General features: G+C 31.2%; 1 non-coding gene across 1 annotated transcript; it reads right to left on the bottom strand.

Annotated features, from left to right (window-relative positions):
- Nucleotides 1-8,684: 8,684 nt before the first annotated feature.
- Nucleotides 8,685-8,791, bottom strand: LOC139874115 (small nucleolar RNA R71). The gene has a single exon (XR_011767820.1). It is a non-coding gene; the product is annotated as a small nucleolar RNA R71 (small nucleolar RNA).
- Nucleotides 8,792-10,326: the final 1,535 nt, after the last annotated feature.

Raw genomic sequence — 10,326 nt, forward strand, 5'->3', positions numbered from 1 at the left:
TAAGAGAGAAATTGTAATAGCACTATCTTGATTGGTTAAATTACCAGAATTTTAAAGAAAAGATAGAACTATAAAGAAAATATGTTCTTGATGTGTTCATAGATTAGATAGAATATAAGAGTCATGTAACATGGTACATGATGACGTTAGAGTCTGTGAATCATCACGTTTCATTAGAAACTCAGCATGACTTACTGTAATATAATCACGTTGATCAAGTGTCATTATATTATACTAACTCATGCATCAGTTCCCAACATTACTTCAAAAACATTCATAGTTTAAACTCGAAAGTTTACAGAATATAGAAACTAATAGTTTCTTATACGATGTAACACTGATAGCGCGAAGAGATAAATGATTTCAGATAAGAATATCTTCAGATATATCGATGGTATTTAAAATAAAGGTACGATGATATCTTAGAATTTTTGAATCAAGTTGTGATGAAGAAATTCATTCATAATTCAAACTCGAATTTTAAAGAAAATTAGAAACTAAAGTAGTTTCCTTTATGATGTAACATAGATAGCAGGAAGAGATACATAATTTTGGACAAGAATATTTATGAAAATATCCTTAGAAATATCGAAGGTATTTATGATGATATTTTGGAATTTCTAAGTTCGAAGGTTGATGAAGAAAAATTTTCCGCAAAATTTTAACAAGACTTCGGAAAAAGATATTCTCTAAAGATTTCGGCGGATCCAGAATTACCTGGATTCTTTGAATATAGGGTTTGGTCCTTGTCTTTGTCCTTGGTCTCCTTCATAGTTAGCTCAATCCGTTTTTCAGTACCAAATTTTCTATCGAGCGTTCCCAACACTCCATTCTTTATCATTAAACTCTTGGCCATTTAGGCCATCTACAATTTTACTGGTTCCTCTGCATTTAATGCTACCATATCTGAATCGTCGGTTATCAATCCGAGATGGTTTCAGGAGAATTATATAATATATATATATATATATTATATATATATATATATATATATATATATATATATATATATATATATATATATATATATATATATATATATATTAATAGTTATAAAGATAATTATATAAGTCTTATTTTTGTTATGTATTTTTTTAATATCAATTATTAAATTTTTAAAAGGCAAGTTTTAACGTTAATAGTTATTAGTGTATTTTAACTATTATAATTCATAATATATCATTTATTATAATGTCCTAATATTATAACTATATTATAATTATTATTAATGTTCTATATATAATATAATGTATATATATATATATATATATATATATATATATATATATATATATATATATATATATATATATATATAGGCACGATCCATGGATAAGCTTAAAAGGAGTACAAACGGGATAAGCAAAATAAATTTTTTTTTTTTTGAATTTTTTTTACATTCATAAATCTGCATTAAAATGCACCTCTAATCAATTTTTTTCATAAAAAAAAAGTTCAAAATCTTTCAAAAATCGATGATAAATGGTAAAATTAACCATTCATCGGGTTAATTTATCATTCATCTTGTTTACGATGAATGATAAAATTAATCAATGCTAAAAAAAACCAGATGAATGGTTAAATTAACCATTCATCTATTTTTTTATCATTCATCATAAACAGATGAATAGTTAAATTAACCATTCATCTGCTTTTTTTTAGCATTGATTAATTTTATCATTCATCGCGAACAAAAAGAATGATAAATTAACCAGATGAATGGTTAATTTTACCATTCATCATCAATTTTTACCATTCATCATCGATGTTTACCATTCATCATCGATTTTCGAACGATTTTGTTAAAAAACTTTTTAAAATTTTTTCGTTTTCTTCTATTTGCATATTAAAGGATCGTTTTTTAAAAAAAAAAAAAACTAAAATTTTACTTATCCAGTTTGTACCCCATTTAGTGCTTATCCATGGATTGGTCCACTATATATATATATATATATATATATATATATATATATATATATATATATATATATATATATATATATATATATATATATATATATAATTATTTTGATATTCATGATAATTCTAATAATAATAATAATAATAATGATAATATTATTAATGATAACATCAATAATATCAATAATAGCAATAATAATATCTTTATCATAATCAAACTTACATTTATAATAATTATACTTATATCTTAATCATAATTATATTCATAACTATTATTATATACATCAAGTTTTAATTCATAATCTTTTTCATATAATTAAAACATATTTGGTCATTAAAACTGTACAAGAATTTCTTTTTCATGTTCTAACCATAATTCTAATACTTTTAACATCGCTTCTGTACACACTCTTCATTATTTTATCAATTCAATAACTTTGCTATAATTCGGATAGTTTAATTTTGTCATCTTAAAATACAAAGTATAACTAATGTATCTTAATCACAATAATCTTTTCAGTTTCCGTTCATTAATATTTTATAAATCTTTTACTCAAAATCGTATTATCTAGTAATAATATTAACGATTAACGATAACACTAATAATAATAACTATAATTCCAATAATAACAATAATAAAAATAATGTTAACAATAATAATAATAGTAATAATAATAATAATTTTTAAATTTGTAAACTACCTCAAAAGTTCATCTAAAAAGAAAATGCCTTGAACCGGGCTAGAACCCGCGACCTCAAGCTCATGTAAACACCCACACGACCACCCATCTGCTGATGTTTTTCTGATTAATTACACCACCTAAATTTATATATCTAACATATATCTGCGAGTTCTTCATCTTCTTTATCAAATATTTAATTAACCCAAATCCTTTAAACCTTGATAACAATCATAATTTTGATCTTAGAATTTAATATTCAATCATATAAACATTTACCTTTGAGTAATTAAGAAAAAACTAAAAAAAATTTTAAAAAAAACCCAAGCTGCTGTCGCAGCTCATTTTTTTAAAAAAAATTGACTTTTGAATTTGAGCACGTAATAGACAAAGATCCCTAAATAAATTAAGGTCTAAATCGTTGTTAGAAACTATCTGGATATTCAATTGAAACCAAAACATCAACTGGAGATCGAATTTTATAATGAACAAAAAAAGTTGACTTTTGGAACTAGAACTTTGACTCGAAAATTCGACTTCGTTTTGACGAATTCAGATTTACAATTTTACAGAAAGGTTGACTAGAATATTCCTAACAAAACGGCATTTATACATTTTGAAGAATGATTTACATTCGAGCTTTTGACATGGAGAACCAAGAACAGAGGTATCGATGGTTTTTAAAAAAAATAATCCGACTAAATTTATAATTTTTGCTCTGTTTAAAAATCTGTAATTGATATAGAGAGTGGGGAAGACAATTGAATTAATCAATGCTAATGAGGTTTGACTTGTTTTATAGCGAAAATTGTGTCTACCCGAATAATTCATTTAGATAAGAAATAATAATAAAAAAATTGGATAAAGACTCCTAACAGATTTTGTTTGTTACTGCTAACAGATTCGATATGTAAATCAATTAACTTGACAAATTAAAAAATGTATGAAAAGGATGGGAAACAGTTTTTGTATCTGTCGATTCTCTCTATTATTATTATTATATATTTTTTATTTTTTATTAATTATATTTGGTAATAATAATAAATATAAGTATTTTAAATAATAAAGATTTTATTAATAAAACTAATACTGATAATAATATAAATATTAATAATAATGAATAGAGTAATAATGATAATGATAGTACTAAACAAAAATGATACTTTTTAGTAATAATAATAATTACAATACTAACAATAATGATAATAGTAATTAATTTAATTAATAAAATGATAATTATAATCTTATTAATGATACTAATAATACTACTAATTGTAATAATATTAATATTATTAATGATAATAATAATATTAACAATAACAATATAATAAATTATGCATATCAAATTTCATTTTTTTATATGATAACATTATTAATACTGATGTTATTATTAATATTTATTTTAATGTAAGTAATACTAGTATAGCAATTATATTTTAGATTATAATAAGTTTTAATATGTTTAGATTTCATATTATTAACTATGTAACATCTATCTATTATATATAATAACATATTTTGGTTATTTATATCTTATATATATTACAAAAATAATTATACAGAACGATTATATATATTTATATATAAATTCATTTTAAATTACACTTAATTATTTTGTATCTTATTTTACATATTTAATTCTAATGTTTAAATTATATTTTATAATTTTTAATTATTATATATATACTTACATTTATATACACATATGTATTTATTAATAAATAATGGTTCGTGAATCATCGGAAACAGTCAAAGGGTAATTGCATAAATGATAACACTTCAAAATATTTGAGATTCAACATTACAGAATTTGCTTATCGTGTTGGAAGTATATAAAGATAAGGTTTAAATTTGGTGGGAAATTTTCTGGTCGTCAAATGTGGTGATTGTTGAAAACTCCTTATAATAATATCATTATTTGTAAGTACGTTAATCTTACTTCCAGTCATTTCGTTCTACTGTTCTATCTAATGTTTTAGTTGTTAGAAATGCCAATTTAAGTCAATCGGTTATCTAAAACATAATTCGATGTTATGTATTAGCAATGAACATGTTTTTTGGATTATTAGAGTGACGATTTCTTCCTCATGTATTGTTGTTTTTTAAGCTACTAACCGTAGTTTTCAATTCTGACATCTTTTACTTTTTATGTTTTTATTCATGGTTGTAAGTAAAATTGTCGACAATTTTGTGTATACGATTTTGATTTTCTAGGGTTTGTGATGAAATACGTAAAGATCAACTGTTTGATTGTAGATGCAGAAATATGAATTAGGGATTGAACTACGAACACTGATGTTGATTATGTTACAATCATAGATTCATAATGAGCTTTTGATTTTTATGGTAAGGTATGATCATGTTTCTCTCATGCTTTTTATCCATGGGATACCTATCAATTTAATTTGTCAAATAATCAAGCACAATGTATCAAAGAACTTCGATGATATTCAGACTGCACTTGATGCTGATCCTCATAATAATAGCATAAAGGAAAGAGCAACAAAATGTCTTCAAGAATATGAGGAGGTAAAACATGAGAAATTTCTGATTCTGCAACAGAAAACAAAAATCAAATGGCTAAGTGAAGGGGACAAAAATAGAAAGTACTTTCATAAAGTTTTGAAGGGCATGAAACAAAAAGCTAGAATTGAAAGTGTATGTAGTGAAAATGGAGATAGATTTTATGGTGATGATGTGCCTGACCAATTTGTTAAACATTTTCAAAGCTTCCTGGGAAAAGTGGATAATGTGAAGCCTATGGATGATTTAGATAACATATTTCCTGTGAAGCTTAGTGTTGTTGAAGCTAATGATATGGTCAAAGATGTTACCAATGAAGAAATAAAAAAGAGGCTCATTTTGACATTGATAGTGATAAAGCAACTGGTCCAGATGGTTTCACTTCCCATTTCTTCAAAAAAGCATGGTGTATAGTGGGAGATGATGTGTGTAATGCTATAAAGGAATTTTTTTGGTACATGGGTGTTAATAGGGGGAATTAATTCCACTTTAATATCTCTAATTCCCAAGATTGAAACACATGATAAAGTATCTGACTTCAGACCAATAGCATGCTGCAATGTCATCTGATATCGGCCAAAAAGTCACGTTTTTACCCCCGATATTGAGCCCTAAAATCATAAAGTTCCAAACTTTATCACCAAAATAATCACTTTGTTGGTTAATTTGGTAGATTTAGTCATTACAAAGGCTATGTTTCAAGAATCACTAAAAATGGATGAGAAACGAGGAAAAACGAGCAAAACCGGCTAAGACGATTAACTCGCGTTTAAATAACTTATTTTATAATTTTTGGAAAAGTTTAATTACTTAACCTCATATTGTAGGATATTCAATTACGAACGCGTGGGCGCAAGAATCGTCAAAAACAGAGCTAAAATGAAGATTCTAGAGCGAAAACGGTGAATCAAGTTACGATCCAGTGAATCAAGGCTGACCAGCACGAAATCCGGCTTGCCATACCCCTTGTCATACGCCCTGCCAGAACCCCTTGCCATACACCCTGCCATACCCCCTGCCAGGCGTTTTTCAGAAAATATCCCCCTGCCATACCCCTTGCCATACCACCTGCCAGGCGTTTTTCAGCCAAAAATTACAATTTTGCCCCAAGCTTTGCTTATAAAAGGAGGGCTTCACTTCTCATTTCAACACACCAAAAACACACCAATTCTTCATTTCTCTCTCTAAATATCTCTCTATAGTCGCTCTCTAGTGATCTATAGGAGATTAGTTCTCTCTCTAGATTCTAGAGAGAGAAAAGTACAGAGATTAGGAAATGTAATTATCTCTCTATTGTCGCTCTCTAGTGATCAATAGGAGATTAGTATGCAGTTAGTAGTAGAAGCTTTCAAGCATTGTAACGCTATGGATATTATGAAGTAATACAAGTGTTATTCTGCCGACATTATCCGGTACTATCTATCCTTTTCTTTTATTAATCCATCATAATGTTCTTGTTTGATGTTTGTGATTTATTAATGATTGAAATGCTTGTTGTCATGATGTGTGAGTAATTGCTTGATTGTTTGCCATGATTTAATAATGTTAGTTAGGGATGATTATCGTTTCGTACTCACTTCCTGTCTATGATATTAAACCTCATTATTATTGTCCTTCCACCAATAAACGTGATTAAAACCTTTTATAAAGTCGACATTATAAAGGTAATTAGTTATCTGTATTTATACATTGGTCAAGGTATGAACCCATCGGAAATACTATAAAGTACATGGGGAATTACCATAGGACCAGATCAAGACATTGGTATAGAGTAAAAGACTCATGTCGATGTACTATAGGACCACTTGAGCATGGTCAAGGTTTGAAGCTATGGAACCACTATAAGTCTAGTACATGGTGGATAACTAAGGGATTTATAGGGTAGATTTAAGTAAGGGCTGGTTTAAGTCATAAATGGGAATTTAACGCACTACAATACAAACTAAGCTTATAAATCTTTAAGGATGACTGAGAACTATCTGATGTTCTAATTTGTCTACAAACCCTTAGATTTTACCAAACCATTGACAGAAAGGGATTCGAAACCCAATCATAACCACTCACTTGGGTGATACACTAAGGTGTTAAGAAAGGTTGGATATCATCTATATAAGGCTATGCTACTTTATTTGTGTGCTCAAGGTATGCACTACATCCAAGATGGGCCACTTATATCCTTAAACCAGATAAAGCGTCGGGAGTTGAGCATAGTCCATCCGATCAGAATCTTCAAAGCCTAGTTCCTCGTGACATGCTAGCCGGGAAACCGCTTAGTAGGGAATCTAGTGTTCACACCAAGGTATATCTATCCAAGGAGTGTCTCGCAATCATCCCGTCACTATGTTATCTTACATCATGGTGAACCACGTCTTCTCTGTCCTTAGTTGTTGCATGCTAGCTAGCTTATTTTTATTATATTGCTTTAATATCTTAATTACAATTATACAAAATATTCAACCCAACTATTTCCTTTACACAATTTGATATTCCGGATAAAAGTGGTGTCTAGAATAAACCGGTTGGACTTGATTGTTGGATTTTCCGAACAGTCGCCAATTTATTGGGACCAAAAGGATCCTGCCTCTCCACACAAGGTGTACCTGGCCACTAATCTTGGATACTAAATTGTGTATAAACCCAATCTTAATTACTAAATTATCTAGATAAGCTCCGTTTCAAATTCGACCGCTCAAGGAACGACCCTAGGTCATATTTGCCCTTGCTAACCCATAGGAAGGAATAATAGATTTAGGCCCAGCATATATAAATTAAACATTCAACTTCTTCTCTTGGTATCCTGAATTGACATTTTGCGACCTAACGACACCGCATAAATAAACCGTCCGATTTGGGCATATCACGGGAGTAGTTAAATTTTTGGCGCCGCAGCCGGGGAGTGGTTGTACGATTTGGAGCCTGTTTAGATTAGTTAGTTTCTAAGAGATCCTTTTGACTGAGACTAGCTTTGTCAAAAGTTACTAGTTTACCGTAGTTAGGTTAGATAATATTAGCTTAATTTAGATTAATTAAAAGTTTAAAATGGACTTCCTTATTAGTGAACCTTTTGGATGGTTTAACCTACTTAGACCGCTAAGAATTCTTCCGACACATCCTTTCTTCTATCCGATATCATACATTGTACCCATCCGACGAGATCCACACTAACCTGCCGATAGTTCGACGATGGCCGCACGCATCACTCTCGCTGACATCACCAAACCCTCGTTAGAAGGACGAGGAGGACCGATACTCTATCCAGAGGTTAACGGAGCGTCTTTTGTCCTTAAGCATAGCATCATACAACTCATTCAGAATCACTGTCTATTCCATGGTTTACCAATTGACGATCCCAACTCTCACTTAGATAAATTCCTCTCCTTATCCAACTCATATAAGCAAAACGGGGTTGAACAAGATGTAGTTCGTCTATATCTGTTCCCCTATTCCTTAACTCTTCATGCAAAAACCTGGTTCGAGGGGTTAGAACCCAATTCTATCACCTCATGGGAGGAAATGGCAACAAATTTCTTAATCAAGTACTTTCCCCCATCAAAACAAATCAGACTTAGGAATGATATCGTAAACTTTCAACAAGCATACGATGAATCACTCTACACTGCATGGGAAAGATTCAAACACTTGCTTCGAAGATGCCCGAATCACCGTCTTGAGAGCTCTGATCAGATTTTGACCTTCTACAAAGGTCTGAATCAGAATAATAAGTCTACTCTTGATGTTGTTTCTCAGGGTAACTTCATGAACTTCACTGCTGACGAGGCCTGGAGATTGATCGAGGAGATGACTATGCACCATCACGATTGGAACACGGAAGAGCACATTTCATCTGCAACACCGCTTTCCGCCTCCGATCCTATCAAAAATAAAACCATCAAATTTCTCTCGGACCAAATAGAAAACCTCACCAAAGAAGTTGGAGAGCTAATGAAACTCCCGCAACATGTGTCTCAAGTGCAATTATGCCAGAATTGTACTAATCCACATCCGGCCAAGGTATACGAGGCTGAATGTGAGGACTCTGTTGTCTACTCTGTTAAGATCCTAGCTCATCCGCACAAACCACCTACCACACCCACTACCCTACCAGAGATAAGTACAGACGATGTTATACTGCGTATCATCAACATGATCACAGCAAGACAAGACGCAGCTGACTTAGTCATGACTAATCACCTGAGTAGTCTTGAAAATCAAATAAGCCAGCTAAATCAACGTATCGATTCTCTTGGTTTTCCTAAAAATGAATCAAAGGTGGCATATAGCCAACCTTCAGTTTCTTCTAAGGAGAAGAAACTAGCTAATACCCGTTCGGTAGTAGTCATTGAGTCATCACCTAAAACACCCATTCCATTCCCGGGCCGTCTCAAGCAAAGACATAACAAGATGAAATCTTTCAAGCTTGACGGTAAATTTTTGGACACTGTGTCTAAAAATCCTCATAGTAAGAAGTATTTTAGGAAACTGCTATCAACCAAGGATAAGTTACCCGAAGTACCCAATGTCCCGCTAAACGCGGATTGTTCAGCCATTCTCTTAAATACTCTTCATGAAAAACTAGGAGACACTGGACAATTTACCCTTCCTTGTTCTATCTACCAATCTGGTACTATCTATTCTCTCGCTTACCTTGGTGCCAGCATCAATCTCATGCCCTACTCACCGTTCCAGAGACTCGAAATTGGAAACCTTAACCCTACCAAAATGAGCATCCAGCTAGTTGACCAATCCACTAGATATCCTAAGGAGATAGCTGAGAACGTCATGGTTAAGGTTGACGAATTCCTCTTTCCAGCCGACTTTGTGGTTATGGACTATAAAGAAGACATGAAAACCCCTATAATCTTAGGAAGGACTTTCATGAATACAGCCAAAGCGATCGTTGACGTTTATTCACAGACTATCACCTTGAGAGCCCGTAGAGAAGAGGTCACTTTCACGATCGAGGAGTCTGTATGTCCTTCTGATGGAAATGCCGAAGTAAATACCATCTCCACTAGGAAAGTCACCTTCTATTCCGAGAATGAAGAGAAGAAGATAGAAGTAGAAGACAAGAAGAATAACCACTCCACACCAACCCAATCTTCACTCCCACCTTATTTTGATCTTTTAATGACTGGAAAGGATTTCATTCTAGAAGAACTCTCTGAACCAATTATTCTTGAAACTCCTGACCAGAGTGAAGAGG

Source organism: Rutidosis leptorrhynchoides, chromosome 10 (genome assembly GCF_046630445.1).
Source record: "Rutidosis leptorrhynchoides isolate AG116_Rl617_1_P2 chromosome 10, CSIRO_AGI_Rlap_v1, whole genome shotgun sequence".
NCBI lineage: Eukaryota > Viridiplantae > Streptophyta > Magnoliopsida > Asterales > Asteraceae > Rutidosis > Rutidosis leptorrhynchoides.